The sequence below is a fragment of the Triturus cristatus genome, chromosome 7 (assembly GCF_964204655.1).
Source record: "Triturus cristatus chromosome 7, aTriCri1.1, whole genome shotgun sequence".
Taxonomy (NCBI): Eukaryota; Metazoa; Chordata; class Amphibia; order Caudata; family Salamandridae; genus Triturus; species Triturus cristatus.
This window is the reverse complement of record NC_140590.1, coordinates 1,542,011,305-1,542,038,143: the sequence shown is the minus strand read 5'-3', so window position 1 is coordinate 1,542,038,143 and position 26,839 is coordinate 1,542,011,305.

Sequence of the window (26,839 nt, the reverse complement as noted above, 5' to 3'; positions counted from 1 at the left end):
CCTGCCTGCTCTGTACTGTAAGAGTATGTCTACCAGTCCAGTACCTACCTCCTGGACAGTGAAGCACCTCTGGAATCTGACGAGTGACACAAACTGCTGCTTGTACATATCGGCAGGATTGCCAACTTAGATAAATGACCCCTTTTTGGTGCTGAACAATCAATTAGATCATCAAGCAAGGTATTATTTACGAGAGTGACTAAGCTTTGTGGAAGAATAAATACGCAGACATGGATTGCAAACAGGGCTGAATACCAGAACACGTGCGTTTATCGGTCTATGAATTTCTACATTCCATTAAGAACACTGGCCCGAACATAGTTCAGCGAGAAGTGACTCAAAACTTGGCCTCCGAGTGTCAGGGCGGCAATCTATCATACACTACTCATCATTAATGAGGGCATGAATATGGACCTGAGGGTGCACAATGAAGTATTAATGCCTTCTGTTCCTAGTAGGTGTTACTCCACCTATAAATCAAAACTCGGATGAGTGATACGAAATATTTGTCAAGAGAAGCTGAAAAACGGACACAAAACGCTTTACATTGGCGGCAATACTCGCGGGGGGGGGGGCTGTGCGTTGGCACCAATACTCGCGGGGGGTGTTTGCGGCGGGGGGGTTGAGTTTAAAATTAAAAGTAAAATAAAGACAAAACTTCTTACCTGACTGGGTCATACCGCGCCGCTGCCTCTGCTCTTGGGCCAGGGTCCCTCACGCATTCTCAACAGGAACAGGCATGATGCAGCTCCCTCCCTCCTGTAAGCCAATCACAACGCTGCAATGGCAGCGTTGTGATTGCTGAGGAGTCCCGGGCGGCGCCCAGCCGGGCACCAGTAGGGACGCCATTTTCTCTATTTAGGCTGCATGCAGCCTACATAGAGAAAATGTACAGTGAGCATGACTGCTTTGGTCGGCCCCAGGGCCGACCAAGCAGTCCGGCCGAACAGAATGGTGGAAGCCACTCCTCCCGGACCCGCCCACCCACAACCAGGCATAACTCCCACCCGCCCCCAACCGGGCTGCTACCAATGCCGTCTGCTTTCTCGCAACGTGAGAAGAAGAAAATAAAATGGTATTTTAAATACCATTTTATTTTCTGCTTCTCGCACTGCGAGAAAGCAGTGGGGCGGCGCTCTGACGCCCAAATGGAGCGGCCGCCACTGCTACGTACTCTTGTCAGCGAAGGCCAAAGACCTCGAAGCGAGGTCTAGATGCAATAATGTTCGCATTTTAAGTGTGCTAAAATCCACAAACATAGGCAACATGGAACAATACATAGAAAAGCTGCTGGTACAACTTATGGGGAGAGACACCTCCGAAATACTAGTGGTGGAATGTGCACACTGATCACTAGAGCCGAAACCAATACCAGACGTGGCCCGCGACAAATAATAGCCAGGCTCCTTAACTACTGAGATCGCGACGTAGCACTGCGTAAGGCCAGAGAGCTGGGGGAACTGCGGCACAAAGGAATGGAAATAACAATATTCCCTGACTTTATAATGCAGGTACAGGAGGTGTGTTGACTTTTCACACCTGCAAAAAAGAAACTTCGGGACCTCAACCTGGAATATAGTATGCTATATCCCACGAAACTAAGGGTAAAAGCTGACAGCAAGGTACACCTGTTTACGGAACCCAAGGCTGTGTTGCGATTCATCTCAGAGGAGAGACAACATAGACAGCAAGGATTGCCGAGCCACTCACCAGCACCGTCGGCGGCCTCTTTACAAGCCCGAGAGAACGAAGGCACACAGGAGTGAGCATCGGAGAAACTCTGTGACAAGGTGAAGCGTGGTAATGTTGTGCATTCATAACCAAAACACTAAAGTATTAATGCTCATGTATAAGAGACTGCCACGTGCTCCCATAGCGAGACCAGAGCGCTATCTGAATATGTGTAGTAACTCTGGCGGACATATTGGGGCGCCTTGACCAGGATATATATGGTGCATTAGGCGCACTGACCACAACTTGTCACACTCGAAAAGAGAATATATTTAGAGACTTAGGACACAAGGTGAACTATTAGAGTGGCATTGGGAACTCAACAAGATGGCCGCATCTGCCCCCCAGTGTATTATTGCAGCGTGGAACATAAAATTCCCCTTTGTCACAGACCAAATACCTCAACATCAAATTCACTCATATACATTCATTAGTGGGGCTCATAACACCAATACTTACACTCCGTTGGTCTGCTTTCCTAGGGAAAATAAGCTTCCAAACGCTGACATGAAAGGAATACCTTTTACGTTACCCTAAACACATGGACTTCAAACCTAAGATATCCCTCTCATAAGGAGATGGATCATTTAGTTGTTATCTATGATTTTAGTGACTAAAAACTCATCTATCTACACATTACTTCTTTATCCTAATACTCTTCTTCCAATAATCGACACAACACATTTGTCAATTAATCAAGTATTCTGTATCTAAAAATATTGCAAGAATCGTTAGAAAATCATCATCAGCATTTCCGAACATCATAGATACCTATTCTGGCTAAAGTCGTCCTCTAAGTCAGTCAGTCAAGGAAGAATTTTATTCAGCAAAGTTAGGCCACAATTCAGTCTCTCAAAGATTCAGGATAACAGCTGTCCAGCAGTGTCACCGTCCTCTCCGTCAGCATAACGCTAGGAAATCAAGTTAGTCAAAGAAGAGCGTGCGATTTTTAGTTCAATTTCCTACCTACTTTTATAATGAAAATAATGTCAAAAAGTATCAAGATCGGGGTTTAGAAAGCCCTGATTGGTCGACTTGGGGTTGTGAGGTGAAGTTCTCAGGGTGTCCAAACGATGAACCCATCATACTTGCTGGTTCCGGTTTTTAAATCAAGCATTGTCTTTGGTATTGGCTAGGTTCCCAGAGCGTCCTTGAAGGTTACATGTTCTCCCGGGGTCAGGTCCAGGACACTGCTGCTAGCGGTGACGCATGCGCACTTCACCCAGAACCTAGTGTTGTCAGGGCAGTCACATTCAACGTCTCGTTCAGCCATTTTGTTTAGGCCGAAATGGTCAACTTAAGCAAAAGAAACACAAAAACGTAATTAAAACATAGAAATGGCTAATAAAATGTTATCCCCTTGCGAATACCCATATGTGTGTGTATTTATCTATCAGAAGCAACACCCAAATACATCACCAAAGCAACATATAACATGCAATATTCTAATTTCCTACTATTAATATGCGTACTTAAATTAGTATAGCCATGCAAAGTGCAATTCCCACGTGTAATTCTTTTGTTAGTATGATTGGTAAATGTTTCACTGCAAACCAATTAATATGATTACTATTAGTTCATTATTTAAATTAATATAAACATGTAGAATGAGGGGGTATACAAAATGTTGTATTACCCGCTCCAGCAGTATCACACCTTTCATTTTACATGTTGAGGGGGGGACTGTTTCTTTAGTTAGGGGTGGGGAGGGAAATCAGGTAGCTGCGACAGTTGGGGTTTTTCGAGGCATGGGACGGGATGGGTGTTTTATTAGGTTGAATGCGTCTATTGTGCAACTAAGGCTCTTGAGATCGCAAAGGGTACATACTACAGGCAAGAAACATTGCACATGGTAGAAAGGCTTATAAACCATGGTTATAACGGGTGAGAAAACAAATCCTCCAGCTTCTGACCTGGAATGTTTGAGGCTTGAAGGACAGCAGAAAGGTTAGACAGGTGGGCGCCTATTTGAAGCGACATTCTGTGGCAATTGCTGTGCTACAGGAGACGCAGCTCGCTCCAGAGTGTAGCGAGGCTACACATCGTAAATTACACGGGTATGCTATTCCTCAGATCGGACCCCTCACGCTCAAGGGTTTCTGATCTGGGTGGACAAAAAGGCGGGAGTGGAGAGGACGGCATACTCAAAGATCCAGAAGGCAGATATGCTGTAACAAGGGGATCTGCATTTTCTTTTAGTGGGTATATATGGCCCTAATCACGATGACCCACAATTTTATTTCTCCCTAGCCTCTAGATTGACACAATGGAAGGGGATTCCACAAGTCTGGAGGTGTGATTTTAATTGCATATTAAACCCAAACGCAGATAGATCACAGGGCCGGCCAGACATCCGGCTGCGGTGGCCATAGCCATCCAGGCCATATTGCAATCCAATGGTCTCAGATATCTGGAGATATAGATTTCCCAATGGGAGTGGCTACACACACTACTCCTTGGTGCATGACACGCACACACTGTCTTCTGTCTGGAGAATTTAGTTTTCGGGTGGAGGCATGCACACATATACCACAAACGTACTCTGATCATTCCCCCGTTTAACTATCCCAGAGGGTCAGGGTACGGAGTATACCAGCGTTTACGTGGTGCTTTCCACCTTATTCATTACTCAACACTGTCTTTAAAGAATGGTTAGCCACAGCAATAGAGAACTTCTTCACCGAAAACATTGGGTCGGTAAACTCATTCTCTACGGTATGGGAAACGTTCAAAGTGTTCATCAGAGGGGTAATGATATCCACCAATGCAGGAGTGTTACGTTCCGTACGAGGTAGACTAAGCCATCTGGAAAAAGAGATTGGGCACTTAGAAAGAGTAATAGAAGAAGGGGGGAAATGACATGTCATTGATCTTGGACAGAAATTGACAGAACACCTAGACATGGCTAATGATGAGCTTAAGCATATGGGTAAATACGCATTAGCCCGATGCTATGGAGAGCGGGAGAGACCGGGTGCCACGTTAGCAAGGATTCTAAGGCCAAAAAGGGACTTGGACACTATGGTGGGTATGAGCGATGATTATGGGAATATACTGCACACAACAGGAGACATAGCAAATGACTTTCGAGCATTCTACAAGAACTTGTACACCTCTCAAAGCACCTCCAGGGCCAAAGCACGAGAGGGCTATTTGTCATATATTAAAAGGTCATGGCTAGTGATGGAACAGTGGGAACATTGGATGACCCCTTGACATCAGACAAAATACGAGAGGCATTAAAGGGTATGGCATCTGGGAAAGCTACAGGATCAGATGGGCTTACCATTGCCTATTATAAGGAATTCCTGTATCGTTTGAACCCCCACCTTAAGATGCTTTACGAGGAGATGTCGGGGGCAGGTAGTATGCCACCCTCTATGTGCGAAGCAGTTATTGTAACATTATTAAAGCCCGGTAAACCATCTACCATTTGTTCATCATATAGGCCCCTATCTCTACTAAACGAAGACACTAAATTGTACACTAAAATCTTAGCTAACAGACTGACCTTATTGATCCCGGGGATTATTTATTGCAATACCGGAGGACTCAGTTTGGGGTGGTGCGGAGACTGAATCCAGATATCAAGGCAGCAGCAATTTTTGGGGACGTGGAAAAAGCGTTCGACTCTGTAGAGTGGGGCTTTATGTTTGCGGTCCTGAGTAAAATAGGAGTAGGGGATATGTATCTCTGTCTGGTGTCAGCATTCTATGTCTCACCCACAGCCAGAGTGAGAATAGGGAATGAAGTATCTAAGTCATTCAACATTACTCGGGGGACACGACAGGGATGCCCACTATCTCCAATATTGTACGCCATTGTTGCGAAGCCTCTTGCTTGCGCAATACGGGAGTATCACGCGCACAGGGGTTTGAGTTTCCCTGAGTACACACTTAATATCTCAGCGTATGCTGATGACACATTGCTATATATACGGAAACCGGAGGTACATTTATCACCAATTCTGCGTGAGGTTGTACAAATCAGCGGTCACTCAGGGTTACATATAAATTGGGATAAATCAATTATATTTCCCTTCACCCCCTTCACAGTAGAGCCGGTAATGGAGATCCCTCTGCGTTTGACTACGGAAGCGGTACAGTACCTAGGCATCCAATTCCACACAGACCCCGAGAGAGTTCTGCAGGAAAATGATGGTAAGGCCACACAGAGACTCACTGATAATGTAGAGAAGTGGATAATGCTTCCACTCTCGTTGATGGGGAGAATATCCATAATGAAGATGGTCATCTTACCAAGATTCCTGTTTTTATTTGAAAATATACCCATATTGCTACCAAAATAAATGTTTAAATGCCGGCGCACACAACTGATAAGGTTAGCATGGGCCGGTAAACAACCGTGCATTCGATGGGATTCACTTACTCTACCATTTCACTTGGGGGGCTTGGGTGCCCCAGATGTAGAGAAAAATATTACAAGGCAGTGAGTGGTGGGTTTACACACTATTGGATACATGGGCCACAAGATTTGCCCTTCTTGCACATAGAAAGAAACGTGGCAGACACCCTAACGCTGCCACAGACCCTTACGCAATCCAAATCCAGGAAAGTGAGAGTTTTTGACTCTATTGCGGTCACCGTACAGGCATGGCGAACTTTGTTGCACATGCAAGCAGGAGCCTTTATCTATGCTCCAGATATGCCGTTACAGTGGTGCAGGTAATTCCCACTAGGCCAAGAAGTAGGGGCAAGAAAGGCATTTAATGCCTTCGGTATACACACAATGGGCGAATTCTTTGAAGATGGAGTACTGGCGACCTGGGAGTCATTACAATTACCAGCCCAACAGATAGGAGGTACAGTGTTATTTCATTATTATAGAGCTCAGCAAACCTGGTGAGCCCTTCTTGGAGATGATCTCATCGAACCACAAAGTATGGCGGTATTCTCCACGCTCATTAAATTGGAAGAACCTGCAAAGTTAATTACTAAATTCTATATCAGTCTTCAGGACACGCGCAAGTCTGAAGTCCTAAGGGTAAAGTTGGAGTGGCAGCGTGGATTAGGTGCTCCTATCAGTGACAAAGAATGGTTCTCCTCCTGCTTCAGCCCCCGCTCGAGCTCTCTTAATGGTAGACACAGACTAATACACTTTAAATTTTGACATGGGGCGTATTATACCCTGGAATGCCAGTTCCGATATGGGCTGGCTGAGACCTCCAATTGCCATAGATGAGGGCAAGAGGAAGCAGGAGTCTAGCATCTTGCCTGGCAATGCCCAGGGATTTATGCATACTTGGAAACGGTGTTCATGGAGTTGGGCATTATTATCAGTGCAGACTTCGAACCCAATCTGAAAACGGCGCTCCTAGGATGGGACCTTCCCATAAACAAGACATTACGCCCATTGGTCACTATAGGCCTCCTACTTGCCAAGTGGAGGGTGGCGTTCGATGCATAAGGGGCCCACTTCCAAAAATAGATTGGTAAACAGACATGCAGTATTGTAACACCCAAGCTGACACATAGTGAATTGATATCCCCAGAAGCTGCCCGAGGAACTACTGGGGACCTTACCAAACCTTCTTGTTAAGAGATATTAACAAGATACCATCGGGGTCACAGAACATCACAGATGTGGTACAGACACCAGAGGCAGGAACGTAGAAAATACATGCTGACAAACATAGGTGACTTACATGTTTTGAAATCTGGGGCATCAACCAGCTCCCCACCCAACAATGCATTGGTAAGTTAATGTCTTGATCAGACATTACAGATGTTATTAATCGTATTGATGATAAGACTCATGGTGAGATGCACCCTAATTGTCAGCCACCTGCCATTGTGTATTACTGTAATACCATGTATGCCTGATCCTATATGCTGATGAATCGGTCTATGTTTATACTATGCTTGCGAGTTGTATCTATTTGGATTTATGTGAAACAATTAAAAAATATATATATTTCTAATTTGAAACAAAATAACCATAATAAAAGTTTTAAATAAATACCCAGGTAGTAAAATTAATTCCAGAGTATTATTTCACTACCCTATCCAATAACCCAATTTCTCACACATCCCATACTGTAGGGTAGGTGTACACCCTCCAATAGTTTTTTTTTTATAGATATTTTAACTAAATAAAAATATTAAAATTAATACCCAGGTATTAAAATTGAAACCGGAGTATTAAAATACTCGCCACCCACAAGCCCCATTTCTTTCACATCTATTATATATTTAAAATGAATTTTTAAAAAACACAACACAACCAAAAACAAATTAAACATCAATCTGTAACATTCTTCCAATATAAAAAAACTTACCTATCAGACTTGCCATAAAATGCAGTATAATGGATACATTGTAATGTTTTCTGCAAAATGCATTGTAAAATCATAATGTTTTAATGCCTGCGTTGTGATGGTAGTTTCCTAGTTTGGGGACCAGACATGCCGTACCACCTCTTGACTAGCATAGCTCTAATAAGGACACTAGGCAAGCCCTTGTCTCTGATAAATCACAGGATAAAACTAAGCAACTAAAAACAAGACAACATGGAGGTGCCCCACCCCCAGAACCCTTAGAGAAGTTACAATTCCAAGACTCCTGATCGTTAACAGATTTCTAATATAAGCTCTCATTGTTCCTTTCAGGAATCATCTGACCAGCAGTACGACAGAGAAAGGGCGATCTGATCTCAGACAAGAGAGAGTATGTGCAACTGAAAACAGAGACAACCCTTGTCCGACGTGAAGATAAAAGGAGGACAGGCTACTTCCATATAAAGCACCTTTCGAGAGTTGTAGCATTGACAGCTAGATATGCCACAGAATGAGAACCCTCCTCCTGATCAGGAGTTGGGCGGTGATTCGACAGTGATCACCGTAGTCCGACGGAATCTCCTCCAATTTCTGGTAATGAAAGCAACTGATGCCTTTATTACAGTTGAAACAATGGACACCAGCTTAGCCACTCCGAACAGACTATCACTTGGAAATCAAAATTGAGGGTGATATTCAACGCACCATTAAAGAAATTTATTTGGGACAACTCGACTACTTCTTATGGTATTCTATAGGCAGAGGTCGATTGGCCACCCTCTTTTGTTCTTGCTTGTCCACAAGGTGAGAATGTTATTCTCCTTTCTTTCTCACACCTTATGCCGGACAAGGTCAAATATGTATCTGAATGGGCACTTGCCTTGGCCCAAGTTCTTTATCGTAATCACACGTGTTGGGAATGATGAGGATTCCCCTCAACATGCTATTCCTATACGGTCTACACTTCAAATTCAGCCACAGTGTCCTATTAAATGGGATGCTAAAGCTCCCATTATTGAAATCCTTTCCCAACTTGAGTACCAGGGAATAATAGAACCCTGTGTCTCTCAAATGAATACACCTTTTTCCCGTCCTGAAACCTGATCGCTCCTATCGCATAGGATTATATTAGACACAAATGAATAGTCATACTCGCTCTTTTACAGAGCAAAATACCCATAGTACGGTGCTGATTAATAATATCAGTAAGAGATACAAAACCACATTGGACATTTCCAATGTTTTTTCAGTCAAATATGGCTCCTGAGACCCGTGGCTGGTCAGCATTTACCACCCTTGGAGGTTCTACGCTTGACATCCTATGGGCCATAACAGCCCGGGAGTCTTTGAGGCATACATTGTATTCATTCTCCATGAGCTCGGCCCTGAAGTGCTTTCCTATGTTGATGATATCTAACTCACAGATGTGATGAATTGAGCCCCCAATTAACAAGACTGGATAAATATTTTGTGATTTTCTGAACTTTGTTACAAATTTCTCAGTGTCCTTTTCTTAGGATCTGAAATAAAAAAAAATGAAAAGAAAAGGCTTGCCCCTCATTTTCTGGAAAAGTTAGCTCAATTGCAGCCTCCATGCAATCTTAAATTAAAATTAATGTCTCTTACGGGATTTTTGACAGGACATGCATACCCGATTAATGAATTTTGCATAAAGTGCTTTATACCTTGATACATCCTGATTTTTCCACTTCCTGTTGGACATTGGAACACATCGCAACACTCTGTTCTTTACAGTATGATTTTCTTTAAACACGTAGCCTACATACAAATGTTAACACCGCTAACTTGGTCATCTGGGCATTACAGGGTGGAATTGGATTTACATGTGGTCGGCATAGGAGAGTATGAAGAGTCTATGGTTCAAGCTATGGCTGTAAGTGGGGCCATGTAGACTTTGAAGAGGGTGGGGCTCAGGGAGGAGCCCTGGGGGCTCAGCAGCCAATCTCAGTGGATTCTGAGAGGAACGGTGGTAGTCTGACTTGCGGTGTTCTCCCAGTGAGGAAGGAATGGATCCATTTCAGTGCTTTATCACAGATGCAAGCGTCGTGGAGTCTTGTGCTTATCGTGGTAGTGAGAGGTGGTGTTGAAGGCAGCTGAGAGGTCCAGGAGGAGGATGGCTGCTGTTTGTCACCGGTCGAGGAGGGAGCAGAAGTCGACAGTGGCAGCGAGGAGGGCAGACTCAGTGCTCAAAGCCAGATTGAGAGGAGTCCAGGATGTGGATGACTTTGATAAACTCTGAGAGTTGGGCCTTGATGGCCTTCAACAACCTTGGCTGGGAAGGGGAGTAGGGAAGGGAGATGGGTCTGAAATTCTTGAGGTCTAACGGGTCGGTGGATCGTATCTTTAGTCTGGGGTTGATCTCGGCATGTTTCCAGTCAACGGCGAAGGTGGCGGTCTCAATGGAGTAGTTGATGCGGTCTAAATCTGGATGATGGAAGTGGTGGCTCTTTGGAAGATGTGGTACAAGCAGGGTTTAGAGTGTGGTCTGGATTGAATGCTCTTCATGGTTTTGAGATTGTCTGCCGTGGTGAGCAGGGTCCTATTAAGGCATGGGAAGTTGCTCAAGGTGCCCCATCTTCTATGCTACCTCCCCAGGGAAATTTATCTTTGGCAAGTTTAACCTCTCTTTTCCAGCGACCTGTACCTCTCACTGTCACTCTACCCACTGTCTTATCACTTTTTTGGGACCGTGGACAAGATATTAATGATTTGTGTGTCATTTTCTGAAAGTTTAAGGTACAACTCAATATGTGTGCTTGAATTTCAGATAAGTAGTAATAAAATAAATATTTTGAACGGGGAAAAAATTCCTAACGTGAAACAGGTACACATTAATCATTTAAAAGTCCTTACCTGGATCCTTATGAATGTATGTCTTGAAGTGGCTTAAAAACGTGCAACACCTTGTCAGATAGGATCACATTCTCTAAGCCTATTTGACTGAACAAAGTTTTTTATAACAAGGTTTTTAAAAAATAAAAAAATAAAAACACACAGCAAACCAATGTGTACAAGACCAAAAGCTCCAGTAGGCATAAATCAATGACAGAACTGCAGTATTCTATTAACATGATAAATGTACAGTTAGTGGCAATCACAGCATTAAGATGTTCATCAACAGAAATGCACTGTTCGAGGGAGCGTTTTTACTTACGGGCACGTGGAACATTCACCGAATTATCGAAGGAGTGATTTAGGGGCAAAAGGGGCACCTTAACTTGAGGTGGGGTGTCTGGGAATGCTTGCTCTAAAAATGAAGGAAACCGATATTTGAGCCATGGAAACTAAGCCAAAAGGTTTAACAGATTTATTTAGAAGGTGCAACTTCGAGAAACTTCAAGAGAAAGGCAAAAAAATACAAAATATAGTGACTTCACATTCACAGAGAGTCACGTGAATCAGAAGGCATTTCTACATGAAAGCATTGAACTGTTTGGGGGAGAGAGAGAGACTAAACAACAAGTTACTTACCTTCGGTAATGATGTATCTGTAAGAAACATTAGTTAGTTAGATTCCTCACCTTAGAATATCCCCAGGAGTCAGACTGGATCAGGAAGATTTTTGTAGCAATACCCCTTGCGCATCGCTAGGCGTCGTCTGCGGCTCCGTGTCAGTCGTTGGCATCGTGCGCCGGAATGACGTCGCTGGAGTACTTAGACGCCGCCCTCGCGCGCTGACGTCAGTTCTTGTACATAGCTTTCCGCGCCAGGAACGCAGAGCCATGCAAGACAGACACTGGTGCCAAAAAAGTCTAGGGGCCTAAAAAGGACAACCTTAACCCTAGATGTCAGTTCGCAGAACGGGGAAGCTGGGTGGGTCGTGAGGAATCTAACTAATGTTTCTTACAGATACATCTTTACCGAAGGTAAGTAACTTGCTCATCTGAAAGAAACACGTTAGTTAGATTCCTCACCTTAGAATAGATACCCCAGCAATACCAACCCCGGTGGTGGGTCTGTGAACCAAGATCACACCAGAAAGTCCTGGAGGACAGAACGGCCAAAGAAGCCATCCCTCCGGACTTGGCTGTCTAGGCAATAATGCCTGGCAAACGTGTGTAGCGAAGCCCACGTTGCCGCCTGACAGATGTCCTGCAAAGGGACACCCCGTTAAAAAGGCAGTAGTAGCCGCTGTGGCCCGAGTGGAATAGGCTCGCAGCCCAATAGGAGGTTCCTTTTTTGCCAATGAGTAACAGATTTTTATGCACAAAACGACCCACCGCGAGATGGTCCGTTTGTGCACAGCTTTCCCCTTCTTATCACCCACGTATCCAATGAAAAGTTGGTCGTCCACCCGGAATGGTTTCGTGCGGTCCAAATAGAAGGAGAGCGCACGTTTTGGGTCCAGACTGTGGAGCCTCTCTTCCTCTTTGGAAGGATGCAGAAAGAAGGTGGGCAAGGTGACAGATTGCCCGAGGTGAAAGGGGGTCACCACTTTTGGTAGAAAAGAAGGACGAGGCCGGAGGACAACCTTGTCCGGATGAACAGACAGAAAAGGAGGCTTGGACGAAAGGGCCTGGAGCTCACTCACCCGTCTAGCTGAGGTGATAGCTACCAGGAAAGCAGTCTTAAGAGTCAAAAGACGAAGAGGACAATTGTGAAGATGCTCAAAGGGAGCGCACATCAGAAATGTGAGGACAAGATTCAAGTCCCACTGAGGCATTACGAAAGGGACAGGAGGGAACATGTGGGTAATGCCTTTAAGAAAGCGTGAAATTACAGGGGACTTGAAAAGAGAAGGCTGATCAGGAAGCCGTAAGAAGGCAGAGATGGCAGCAAGATAACCTTTCAAGGTGCCCAAGGCAGAGCCCTGCTGGGCCAAAGAAAGAAGAAAGAGGAGAACCTCAGAAAGAGGGGCGGAAAGGGGATCCACAGCCTTTGCTGTGCACCATGCCACAAATTTGTTCCACCGGCAGGCGTATACCGTCTTTGTGGAGGGACACCTGGCTGCCAGAACGATATCACATTCTTCAGGAGGCAAGTCAAATGGCATCAACTGCCGCCACTCAATCTCCACGCATGGAGGTGGAGGCTGGACAGGTTCGGGTGGAGGACCGTCCCCTGTTGCTGCGACAGAAGGTCCTCCTGAAGAGGCAGGCGTATCGGAGGATCGGTCAGCATACTGAGTAGCTCGGGATACCAGTACCTTCGTGCCCAATCCGGAGCCACCAAGAGGACTTGGGCCCGGCCGTGCCTGATCTTCTTCAGCACTCTTGGCAGAAGTGGTATAGGCGGAAAGGCGTACAACAGACCGCAACTCCACTCGCGACAAAAAGCATCGCCGAGCGAGTGCCGCCTTGGAAATTCCAACACGCAGAACTGCTGACATTCCGCGTTCTCTTCGGTGGTGAATAGATCCAACCACGGCTCTCCCCACTGCTGAAAGAGACCTTGCGCCACTTCTGAGTTCAGACGCCATTCGTGATCCATCATGCACCAGCGGCTGAGTTCGTCCGCTCTGGCATTCAGAGAGCCCGCCAGATGTTGAACCACCAGGAGAATGCCCTGGTGTTCCAGCCATGTCCAGAGGCGCAGAGCCTCCTGACAAAGGGTCCACGACCACACCCCGCCCTGTTTGTTGCAATACCACATGGCGGTGGTGTTGTCCGTGAACACCTGCACAACACTTCCCCGGACAGAGGGAAGGAATGCCTTCAGTGCTAGTCGGATCGCTCTCAGCTCCAACAAGTTGATGTGGAGTCGAGACTCCGCCGGAGACCAGAGGCCTCTGATCTCCGCCTCTCCCATATGGCCACCCCATCCCAGGAGGGATGCATCCGTCACTACGACATGCTCCGGTTGGGGCAGGGAGAAGCTCTTGCCCGTGACCCAATCGCGGTCCGTGAGCCACCACCGCAACTGCTTCGCAGTGCCCTCCGAGATCAAGACATGGTTGGACAGGTTTCCGTGATGCTGGGCCCACTGAAACTTTAGGTCCCACTGCAGAGCCCACATGCGCCACCTGGCGGGATGCACAAATAGGATGCAGGAGGCCATCAGCCCCAGAAGCCGCAACACTAACCTGACCGAAACCCAGGATAGAGGCCGAAAGATTGGAATCAGGGCCTGAATATCCCGGACCCGCTGCTCTGGTGGAGAGACCTGGAACTGCGCCAAATCGAGAACCGCTCCGATGAAGAGGAGCTTCTGAGAGGGGCTAAGGTGCGACTTCGGCACGTTGATGGAAAACCCCAGCAAATGCAGGAGATCCGCCATAGTCGGGAGGTGGGAGACTACTACCCCGGGCAAGCCCGCCTTCAACAACCAGTCGTCGAGATAGGGGAAGACTGGAACCCCTGATCTGCCCAGATGAGCTGCGACCACCGCCATCACTTTTGTGAACACCCGAGGGGCACTGGTGAGGCCGAAGTGGAGCACGGTGAACAGAAAGTGCTCCTGACCCACCGTGAACCGCAGGTAACGCCGGTGGGCCAGCAGGACGGGGATGTGAAAATAGGCGTCCTGCAAGTCCAACGCTACCATCCAGTCTCCAGGGTCTAGGGCAGCCAGAACCTGAGCGAGCGTGAGCATCTTGAACCGCTCTTTCCGAAGGAGGCGTTGACGCTCCCGAGGTCACAGATAGGGCGTAGGCCCCCTTTGCCCTTCTTGGGAACCAGAAAGTAGTAGGAATAGCAACCACGACCTACTTCCGGCCCAGGAAAGCGTTCGACAGCCTCTTTGGCCAAGAGGGCCGCAACTTCCTCCCGCAGCAGATGCAAATGATCCTCCGACATACGGTGGTACTGCGGTGGCATGGCTGGAGGGGTCGTCTCGAAGGGGAGGGAGTAGCCCCTTCGGAGGATTTGCAGCACCCACCTGTCCGAAGTGATGGACCGCCAGTGGAGCAGGTGATGGCGAACTCTGCCGCCCACTGGGGTGGGATGGGCCTGAAAGCTCGGACTAGGAGGGCTTTGAGGCGGATGCTGCCGGGTAGGATGTGGACTGACCGGCACGTTGTCCTCTGCGGAATCCTCGTCCGCGACCGCGTGCAGGCTGGTTCTGCGGCCGGTGGCTAGGCGGACGTGAGGAGGCGCCCCTTCCTTGGCCACGAAAGGAGCGAAAAGCGGAAGTTTGTGGCCGCGGGGTCGAGAGGCCCAAGGACTTGGCCGTAGCCCGGGAGTCCTTGAAGCGAGCCAGCGCACTGTCCGCTTTCTCACCAAAAAGGCGAGTGCCATCGAAGGGCATGTCCATGAGAGTGCTCTGGACATCCCCTGAAAAGGACGTGGACCGCAGCCAGGCGTGACGTCGAAGCGCCACCATGGTAGAAATCGCCCTACCTAGCGAGTCCGTAGTGTCTAGTCCACACCTGATAGCATGGCGCGCTGCATCTCTCCATTGGCCTGAGCTTGGGAAAGCGGTGCCCGGGCCTCCTCCGGACACAGGGGAAGTACGTCCTCCACCGCATCCCACAGAGAGTGGGAATAACGGTCCAAGAGACACACGGTGTTCAAAGACCGCAGGCCCAAACTGAGCGAAGAGAACAGCTTCTTAACGAACTGTTCTAGTCTCTTGGAATTCCGGTCCGGAGGAGCGGACGGGAAGGAGGATTGGGACGTTGAGGCCTAGATAACCAGACTCTCGGGGTGGGGTGTTGGGACAGAAAACTGGGGTCACCCGGAGCAGGGCGGTGGCGCCTGGCAACGTTCCTATTCACAGGGGGAACTGTGGAGGGCTTGGACCAAGTGCCCTGCAGAACGTCGATGAGGGCCTCATTGAACTGCAGCAGAGGCTCAGTGGAGCTTGCTGCAGACTGAAGCACCTCAGTGAGGATGTTGGTCCTCACAGCCACGGCAGGCAGCTCAAGCCCAAGGGCTTCTGCTGCCTTTCCCAGTCCTGAGAAAGTTGGCCCTGAACGGCCATAGGGTCCTCGGACCCGTCCCAGTCGCCCCCGTCATTCGATTCCTGGTAAACAGGAGGAAGGATCGGAGCCGGACGATGGACAAAATGTGTCTCCAGCAGCGTCGTAAGCGGCGTCAGGCGGCGCCGGGCCCGGACCGGGGGTAAACTGAGGAACGGCGTCGACCGGAGTCGGCGTCGGAGGTAGCACCAGTGGCGACGCCGGCAGAGGCGTTACGGGGTCGACCGGCATCGACTGGGATCCAGGCCCGGATCCCTCGGGGACCTGCGGCGTCAGGGCCGGAGCCGGAGCCGCCGGCATGCAAGGTTGCCCAGTCGAGTCCGTGGGGCCCGAAGGCGCGCCGGCGGGCGTCAACTGCGGAGCCAGGCTCCTCATGGCCGAGAGGAAGGCACTGACCTCTGCCAGCGTCACGTTAGTCCCAGGGACCGGCGGGTATGGGGCCGAACTCGGCGCCTGCGGCTCTGATGGAGCCGCGGGGGTGGGACCACCGTGACCCTCGGCCGAGTCACGCGAGGAGAGTCCGAAGAGCGGTGTCGTCTCTTGGATCGCTTCGACTTACCCGAGGACTTCGAGCCAGACGAGCGATGTTGATGGCTGCGGCTCCGCGACAGATCCTTGGACCTCCTCCTGGACCGGGATCAAGAGGGGCGCGGAGCCTAGTGACGAAGCTCACGGGACCGCTCCCGCCTAGCTTTCGAGGTCAGGGCCATACAGTCGGAACACGACTCCGCGTCATGGTCGGGCCCCAAGCAGTACAGGCACCGGCGATGGTGATCAGTCACCGACATCAGTCGGTGACAGGAGTCACAGGCCTTGAAACCAGGCATCCTACCGGCACCAGAGTCGACAAATGACCAAAAAGAGTCAAAAAGTTAGTCAAAAAAATGACTAAAGGGGTAGCTCTCCCGGATCGGCGCTTACTGGCGCGGAAAAAAGAAGAACTGACGTCAGCGCGCGAAGGCGGCGTCCAAGTACTCCATCAACATCATTCCGGCGCACGACGCCAACGATGGACGCGGAGCCGCAGACGACGCCTAGTGACGCGCAAGGGGTATTGCTACAAAAATCTTCCGGATCCAGTCTGACGCCTGGGGATATTCTAAGGTGAGGAATCTAACTAACGTGTTTCTTTCAGATCCTCAAAGACACATTTACAAATACACTATGAAAACAGTATAACTCAAGGAAAATGTTCTCAGAATGCACAACACATTTGATCTGAAATTCTGGAAATATTCACGTCTAAAGAGAGCAGCCCTGCAATTACAACAAACATTTTAAACGTAAAAAAGGAGAAAACAATGGTTAACATAACATGGCAGATACTGCATTTCATATAAATAAAATAGGACAGTACACTTAAGTAAAATAGAACAAGAGCTCTTGGGGAAAACCTACACCGTCTGTCACCTACATACAGACAGGGAGGTAGTCCGCCAAGAACTGTGTGAGCTCCCTTTTTATACTCTTTAAGGCTATGAGAAGCGCCTACAGTAACGTCAGCTCACCTACATCAGTTATAGCATGGTTCGCACATTTATCAGACGTATAGTGTCTATCCTACAAAAAGCGGAACGTAGACTAGGTGAAAGGTTATATTCTCAGGCCAAGCGCTCGTCGTATATTGCATAGGGCAAGCAGAAAATATGCAAAGGATATATATTATCTACTGGCGGTCGCCAGTAGATAGTTATAGTTAGGACCTATTTTCCATAGGAAATCCGCAACATTCTATTGGGAATATCTTTGGCGCCGATTGACGAATCTTCGCGAAATTCTCCAAACTTTTGGCCAGCTCCGCTCCGCTCCTACCCTGAAAGTTTCATGGTGATCCGTCAAGCGGGGGCCCGAACCGCTGAACGGAATGACACCAAATTTGGCAAAGAGGTAGTCCTCAGTTCGGACTCGTGCCTTTTGCATATTTGGTGTGAATCTGTTCAGTAGTTCCTGAGAAAATTAGGGTAAAAAAGTTAGTGATATCTATGGCCGCGGAGGATCCGCGGCCCCTTCCCGCACCGTACGCGAACCCTCCCCGAACCGAGCACGCACTCTCCCGATCTCACGCTGAATGCTAATTGGTTGTCGAGCACCTCTCTACATTCAAAACCAGGAACTGTTGGCGGCCATTTTCTGCCTCGGTAGAAGCGAGGCTGAAGAAGCAAGGGGAATAAGTGCATAAAACATATAAAGGGGGCAGAGAGGAAATACTCTGACCCTCTAGAGGTGCTTAGGGGGTCCCAGAAGGACCCCCTGGGGCCCCCCTTTTTAAAAAAAACAGCGAAATTCGCACATGGTGCGCACATCCTATCGCGTTGGGTGCGCGGATCCGCCGCGGTGGGTGCGCGGATCCACGGCAATGTTTTTTGAAAAAAGACAAGAAATCATTGGTTGTAGGACTACTTTCTACACTGAAAGGTAGGGTGTATATTTCAGTTTTTTTAAAGGTATGATTCTTATTGGTTAACAAAAACAGATTGTAAGGAACATTATATATGATAAGCTGATATGTTGAGAAGTCAAGCACACTTGCTGTCTTGATTAGCAACATTGTGTGCTGAACTTGTGACCTGTGAGCTCAGTGCAGTGTTCCATGAGCTGTTTCTATGGTAACAGGCAGAAGGCAGATTGGGGGAAGGGTTGAAATGTATTTCAGTTGGAAAGGGTTGAACTGTTTAACCAATAGAAATGGGTGTTTGCTTTTGAGTGATTGTGAAGGATTGTGATTTGATGTTTACATGTATATGTGTGGAAAATGAGAAGAAACTTTTCCATTCTTTGTTTTTGCTGAGAGGTGCACAGAGCAGAGATTCTGTAAAAGAAAATATGGTGAGTGATTGATATACTTCTTAATCTACATAAGAACTTGAAAGAGGAGTTATTTAATTGTGAGGGGATGTATGTAGACTATTTTGATTTTAAATCAGACTAATGTATTTCTCCTGCTAAAGTGTATGGAGTACTTTTTTTCTCTACAATGTGTGTGCATGTAGAAACCATTCTGTGATTAGCATTTGTGTTTTTCATGTGTTTGTAGACAGATAACTGTGCTGTTTTTATATTTCGGTAGAATTAGAAACCAGTCATTGTTTATGAATTTGTGAAATGAGTTAGGTTTCTATACTAAAATGTAGTACTCCTTCTAGATGTAGAAATGTGTTTTGGTATAGTGCAAGAGATAGTGTTGTTTGGCTAGAATCACACAGAGAGTCTGTGTTCATTTGGGAACCACTGTGAGAGAAGCATTTGGTAACATTGTGTATTTGCTGACAGATAACGGTTTTAAAACCGGTCATGTTGTCAAGTTTTAGTAGCATTAGAAGCCAGTCTTTGCTTATATGAGTCGGGCTTTGACACACAACTGCAGTCCTGAAATATGAAGATTGTGTGCAGTTCCTTTACCACTTCCACAGTAGTGAATGATTGTTGGTAAACTCCTAGGTATAGTGGTTGTTGTCTAGAATCACACTGAGTCTGTGTGCATTTGGGAACCACTGTGAGAGAAGCATTTGGTAACATCGTGTATTTGCTGACAGATAACTAATTTAAAACCTCTCATGTTGTCAAGTTTTAGTAGCATTAGAAGCTAGTCTTTGCTTATGCATTGATAAAATGAGTCAGGGTTTGACACTAAGGTGCAGTACCATGTATTATTCTGTTCACTGTGGCAGAACTGAACATTTTAAAGTTACCTACGCACTGTCCTAGAAGTAGTCTGATTATTTAGTCAGTTTCTAAGTACCAAATAGATTGCTTCAAATGTCTATGCAGTATGCATGTAGTGTGCTAACATACTATACACTTGTCTTTTACACCTTCAATTCCCTAGTCAGTATCCATACACTTCCAGGAAACATCCTGTCACTTCCTTTGCAGTCCTCTAGAGACCCATTCAACAGCATGTACTAATCCATTCACTGTGCCAAAACCCAAACACTTATAAATTCACCTAGACACTCTCTTTCCAGTACTCTAATGATTCAGTCACTGCCTAAGTATTCATGCACTGAGCCAGCTCTTAGCACATGGACTACTTCAAACCCCTATCCAGTATTCATGTAGTCCTCTAACCACCTACACACTTGTCTTTCACACCTACAATTCCCCAGTCAGTATCCGTTCACTTCCAGCAAACACCCTGTCACTACCGTTGCACTCTTCTAGTGACCCATTCAGCATCATGTACTAATCAATTCACTGCGCCAAACCCTAAGAAATTCACCCAGGCACTCTCCTTGCAGTATTCTAATCATTCAGTCAGTACCCAAGTCCTCATCCAGTGACCCAGGCCTTAGTATATGGACTGCTTCAAACCCTTATCCACTATGCATGCAGTCCTCTTACCACCTACACAATTGTCTTTCACACCCTCAATTCCCTAGTCAGTATACATACACTTCCAGGAAATACCCTGTCACTCCCTTTGCAGTCCTCTAGTGACCCATTCAGCACCATGTACTAATCCATTCACTGTGCTAAAACCCAAACACTTATACATTCACCAAGATACTATCTTTGCAGTACTCTAATCATTCAGTTAGTGCCTAAGTATTCATACACTGAGCCAGGCCTTAGCACATGGACTGCTTCAAACCCCTATGCACTATGCATGCAGTCTTCTAACCCCCTAGACACTTGTCTTTCACACTTTCAATTTCCTAGTCAGTATCCATACAGTCCAGCAATTGTCACTGCCTTTGCACTCCTCTAGTGACCCATTCAGTACCAAGTACTAATCTATTCCCTGTGCGAGAAGCCTAGCACTTATAAATTCACCTAGGCACTCTCCTTGCTGTACGATAAACATTCAGTCAGTACTCAAGTAGTCATGCAGTGAGCCAGGCCTTAGCACATGGACTGCTTTAAATGCCTATGCAGTATGGATGCAGTCCTCTAATCACCTACACAGTTGTGTTTCACACCTTCTATTCCCTAGTTAGTATTCATACTCTTCTAGGAAACACCCTGTGACTCACCCAGTGTGTCTCCTTATAGTACTGTAATCATTTAGTCAGTTAGCATGTAGTCTTTTAGTGAGGTAGGCTTTAGGGCATGAACTGCTTCAAAGTAGTATGCACTATGCATGTAGTGTTTTAACGACGTCACACTTGTGGTTCAGGGCTATAGTTTCATAGTCAGTTTTTATATAAAATGTGTTTGTACAGTAATGGAATTGTATAAATTTGTAAGTTTTTAATATACATTTATTCGTGATTCTTTTTTACAGATGCAGAACAGGAGTGTTTCTCATCTGTTTGCACTATTCTCGTGCAAGATTGTTTGGATGAAGGGTCCTTAGGTGTTTCATCATACTTGCTGTGCCGCACAAGTAGTTTTTGTTAGGATCTCCTCGTAACAGAACTCTTTGGCAAATCTTGCGAGAGACGAAGGTGGCATTGGTCTTTGTTTGCCCCTTGGAAAAAGTAAAAAATTCTCACCACTGAAGAAAAACGTTGTTGGCGTGGTGCCTTCTGCAAAAAACTTTCCTGAAATTCGGTAAATATTTTAAAGCGGCAATATTTACAGTTTTTGTAAGGTAAACTTATAAAATTGTTAGCTGTATGCATTTTATATATTTGTGATTTGTTTCTTGTGGTATTTTGTTGAGAATACCATGTTGTTGTTTTTTTAAGAATCTTTCTTATTTTCCGGGTCTGTCGTCGACATCCATTGTCCCCACAGGAGAATTCCGCCTTGTTTTTTATTATTATTGTTATATTTTGTTAATTAGTTTATTGTTCATATATATGTTAATAAAAGAATAGTTTGAAAATAGTTTATTGTTTATATATTTATTATTATAAAAAATAAAGTTTGAAAAAAAAATTAACAACATTTTTGGTTGTTCTCTTAACTGCTGTGTGACTCTTTCTTGTTCTTATTACGGTTATTTGATGGAGTCCACCATGGTGTTAAATTTTGGGGGACTTATCGCTGGAATACTGGTGAGATCTGCAGTTTGCACCAACTTCTGAATAGTGTGTTAGATTTATCTCAACTTTACTTCCGTTAAAGTGCTGATAATGAAATGGAGAGTAGCCGTTCCCGTGCAAAAAGACAAGAGTTGCACCTTTCCGATTTATTCTAAATACTAAAATCCTGTATTGAATTGCACTGAGGTATTGGCTGCACACAGTGTACACACAAAATCTATTAAGAAATCTCATTGTATTTATATTGATTGGGAATAGTGCGCCAGGTGCTGGATCTTGACGAGATGCACTGCTCAGTTCGTATATTGTTCTGCACACGAACAAAATCACATCACAACTTTTACACCAATTGCAATGTGAAACAAATTCCGGTGATAAGACACGTTAGCACCAGGGATTTTACACCTGCTTTCTGCTGGTGTTAATCAGGACAACTACCTGCACCATGAAAGGGAACACAGCCAAGAGCCAAACTAGAACACCCAAAGGTGCCATAGAGTCAATGAGCATGATACAGGGATACCCATGAGGGCCAGAAGACTCATCTCAACAATTCCAGGACCGCCAATGCCCCCCAAACCCACATCTTAGTAAGTGTGTCTGTGTGGTCATTGCCTTAGCATGATAGGCACGAGCCCTGCAACATCACAGTGTGCCGTCACCTCAGCGTTGGCAGTGAGCCTGGCTGTGTAGCTACGCACGCATCCTCCTGCATGCACAACTGGCGTGTGCTGGTCTGGGGTTCACAGGTCAGTGCAGGGGTGTGCCTATCTGGCAAGGGGAACTGGGTGTCTCGGACATGTCCGTGTACAGGAAGTGCAGTAAGTGTGTCTCTGTGTTCTGGTGTGGCCTGCTACAAGAGCCGCAGCAGTCGATGTTGTAAAGTGGCATGCACCACCTCCAAACGGCACTTATGTTGTAGTTGGAATGTAGCAGGACATGCGCAAATAGGCATTACAATGGTGTGCCGTACGAGTGCACAAGATACAACAGCGCACCATACAAAAGTGTGGGGGCTTGTGGGAGGGAGGAGCAGCCGTTTGGCAACATAACACAGTGAACTCGACCATGAGCCACATGCTGGGCATCTCATCCAGGATGACCACGGTCGCAGACATCCCACAACACCAACGACTGGCCTTTGTACACATCCTGTATGAATGCAGCGTGGTTTTCACTTCTATGCTCGTTCAGTGGTGTGATGTTGGCGGGTTGTGTGACTTGTGCTCCTTGTTGGTGTGTTTCATTTTGGCCATTGTTAGTCTATATGTGTGTTGTACTTAATTGTGCATGTGTGCCATTCTGCCCATCTCCCCCCTCCCCCACTCCCTGCTTCTTCCTCTTCCTAGTGCTGTTGTGTCTATAATTTTGTTGCTGCACACAAATACATGTAAAGAATAAGTTAGCATAGTTCCTTGATTCTTTTAGGTTTCAAAACTTCTCTATTGGTTTCTTTTTAATTTTCCATATGAACCGTTTTTTAAATATTCAACACAGAAGTCAGAAGTGCAACGTATTCTATCAACACACTTTCTAGAACATTCTACAACACGTGCAGGTTAAAAGTTCATCCATTTTTTAAAACTTTACGATATTTGTTTGTAACATTTTCTTGAACATTAACGACACATGCAGATTAAAAGTTGACTATTGTTTTAAGTTCGAACAGTGCCTTCCAAATGCAAGTAGCAGGTGTGGTTGAGTTGAGTAAATTTTATCCTATGATATGTACTCCACGTTGAAACTGCTTTTTCTTAACCAATCACAAAGATGCTTTTCCACAAAACTAATGTGCACCCTACTTTTAAAAGAGAATGCTTTTCATGATATCTTTAGAGATAAGTTATAGATAGGAATTAGCATTTAAAAAACCTTAGCAATTCACTGAAAAAAACCATAGGTTTCAGGGGCGTTGTAGTTAGCTGGACATTTCTCTCATACAAAACCCTAGAAATTCCCCTGTTATAGTTAGTTCAGCTAACTATAACTCGCGCCCCCGTAATGCACTGCTGATGACGTCACATATTACATCACTCAGAACATGGTCAGTGACATCACTGATGACATCATCCATTGAGTATGTGTTTCTGAACAGTTTTATTATGTTTAATATATATAGGGAAAGGCCTGTTGAAGAATAAGTGTGTGTACAAGTGTGTGAATGGATGATTTTTTATGTGCGTAGCGGACTCTATAAGTGAGTCATTAAATGTATCTTATTGCAGACTAGTGACTAAACTGTGTGAATGTCTGTATGTGTCTGTGTGTTGGTGTATAAGTGGCTGCATGGTTTTTTGAATAGCTATACAAGTGTATATATGGGTTATTGATTGGTTGTCTGAGTATCTGTATGGGTGCCTGAGTGTTTGTGTGGGTAGGGTGCGTGTGACTCTGTGCATAGATGTGTGAGTGAGTGATTCTATGGGTGCATGGTTTTAAGAGTGCAGCTGTGATGAACTGTATGGTTGGGTGAGTGTATGTAAGGGTGTGTTAGTGATTGAATGTATATCTCAGTTGTACACGTGACAGTAATTACATATGTGAAACAGTGTATATGTGTATAAGAGTATATAACTATCTATATGTGAGAGTGTGTGATTGCGGGACTGGCTGTATGGATGAGTGTGTGCTTGTACTAGAAATTGAATAAGAGTGTCAACATTTTTTTGTATTTTTATGAGTAAGTGAACTTGAGTGTGTTTAACTGTAATGGTGAGTCAATTGGACTTTGTTTAATTATTTGCACAACGGACTAGGTGTGTCAGTACCTCAATGGATGATTGGTAGTGTGTGTGTGTATATATGTGTATAAATGCATATGATAGTCTTGTACGGAGTGACTGTAAGTATGAGTGACTGTACAGGTGAGTGAGTGGAGGTGCATGTAGATGTAAGTCAATGAGTGAGTATGTAGTTATTGGTATTGGAGTATCTATGGTCTTCAAAATGGCCGTCTGAAATTTTGAGTTGATGTATCAAAAGTTATATTAGGGTGTGAGAAGGTGTACTAATTAACACAAAGATGACATCATCAGTGATGTCATCAGTGATGTCACTGACCATGTCTTGAGTGATGTAATATGTGACATCAGCAGTGCATTGCGGGGGAGCGAATTATAGTTAGCTGAACTAACTAACAGGGGAATTTCTAGGGTTTTGTATGAGGGAAATCTCCAGCTAACTGTAACGTGCCTGAAACCTATGGTTTTTCAGTGAATATTATATATATATATATATATATATATATATATATATATATATATATATATATATAAAGAGTGCCCTGTGCTTCGGGGATGCACTCCAAGGCAGGCTGATTCATCCCAATCTTTTCATGCAGGGTAACCGGCAAAGTGCTTCCTGAATTCTTTCCTAGTCTGACGCGTTTCAGAGCCCCCAGTTCCTTTCTCGAAGGCAGTTTAACAGCTTTGACAAACAAAGACCCAAGGTGCACTCGCTTTTGAAACAACTTTATTGCCCTCCAGTGAGTTCAGGTGTGTAAGTTCCTAAAGGATTCTGGTATCTGTAGTGCACATTAGGTAAATTATAATCCTATGGTAGGCGTTGCGCAGCTGTTGACTTTCAGCCTGGCCGTGGGGGGACAGCACCACCCAACAATAACATGGGGCACAAGGTAAAGAATCTTCTTTTACCGTAACGCGGCATCGCAGTGCTTTTAAAAATTGGACGGTGCAAGACACTGAGGCCCACTTGAGGGTTTAATAAAATAATGAAAGTCAACAGCTGCGCAACGCCTACCATAGGATTATAATTTACCTAATATGCACTACGGATACCAGAAGCCTTTAGGACCGTGTGTCTGTGTCTGTGTGTGTCTGTGTATCTGTCTATCTGTTTGTCTCTTGGGTTGCCACATTCATCATCCCGGTCTGACGGTTGTTGTGGTGGGAACTTCTCTATTCTTATGTAGAGACCCAGGATGTGATGTGCTATATGTCAACAGGATAGAGAAACTGAACTCTGCACCAGTGAACTTCGCACACGGGTAGGGTGGGGGCTCTATAGTTTGGAGCAGGAGGCCTCACAGGGAGAGGCTGGCTGTGATTTTTGGTCAGACAAGCCTAGAGCCTGCTGTTCAGTAAAGATGGGTGCAGAACTTTGTTCAACTTAACAAAAGGCCTACAAATTAGGCTGGCAGGGCCTATGTAGGGGTTCATGCTTTGCTGAGTGATAAGGATGGCCCAGGGTATTTGTTATATGGTAAAACTGGACGCTCTCTCAGCACCACAATAGAGGGAGCCACCCAACAAACAAGAACCCGCAGAAAACAGAGCCAGTAAAAATAGAAGGGTTGAAGGCAAGAGGTTACCATGCCAAAGATGCCTGTTCTAACATGCCAGGAACAAAACAAAACAGGTCATAATAGCTGGTAATAATAAGCAAGGGGCAACACATCGGACTACCTTGGAATACAAGAAGTCAAGTACTTTCATAATACACCCGAATAAAAACAGTAGGTGGTGGCAGGTGTATATGCCTTCTAAATGCTATCAGCCTCCTTGCCCAGGCTTGTCATTTAGCTTTTGAAATTACAGTTCCAATTCTGACATTGATGAAAACTAAAAGTATGCCAGAGGTATTGAGGCATGGGCAGTTGCTCAAGGCATCCTACCTTCTAGGCTGCCATCAGGGAAAGTGATCATTCACCAGATTCTTAACCTCTTTTCAGGCTACCTCTACTTCTCACTGTGCACCTATCCACTGTCATCTTATCAATTTTTCGGGAATCCTGGGCAAGATGTTGCAGTGATTTTTGAATGACATTTTCTTCAACTTAAATGTACAGTTCAATATGCGGGATTTAATTTGCAGATATTAAGAAATACAATTCAGATTTCAAATGTGGACAAAATTCCATATGATGACTCAAGTAACATGTATCATCGAAAATTCATTACCCAGGGTCCTTACTCATAGGTCTTAAAATGGATTGAAGACACCCATCACCATATTAGACAAGAGGACCATTCTGAAAGATTTAAA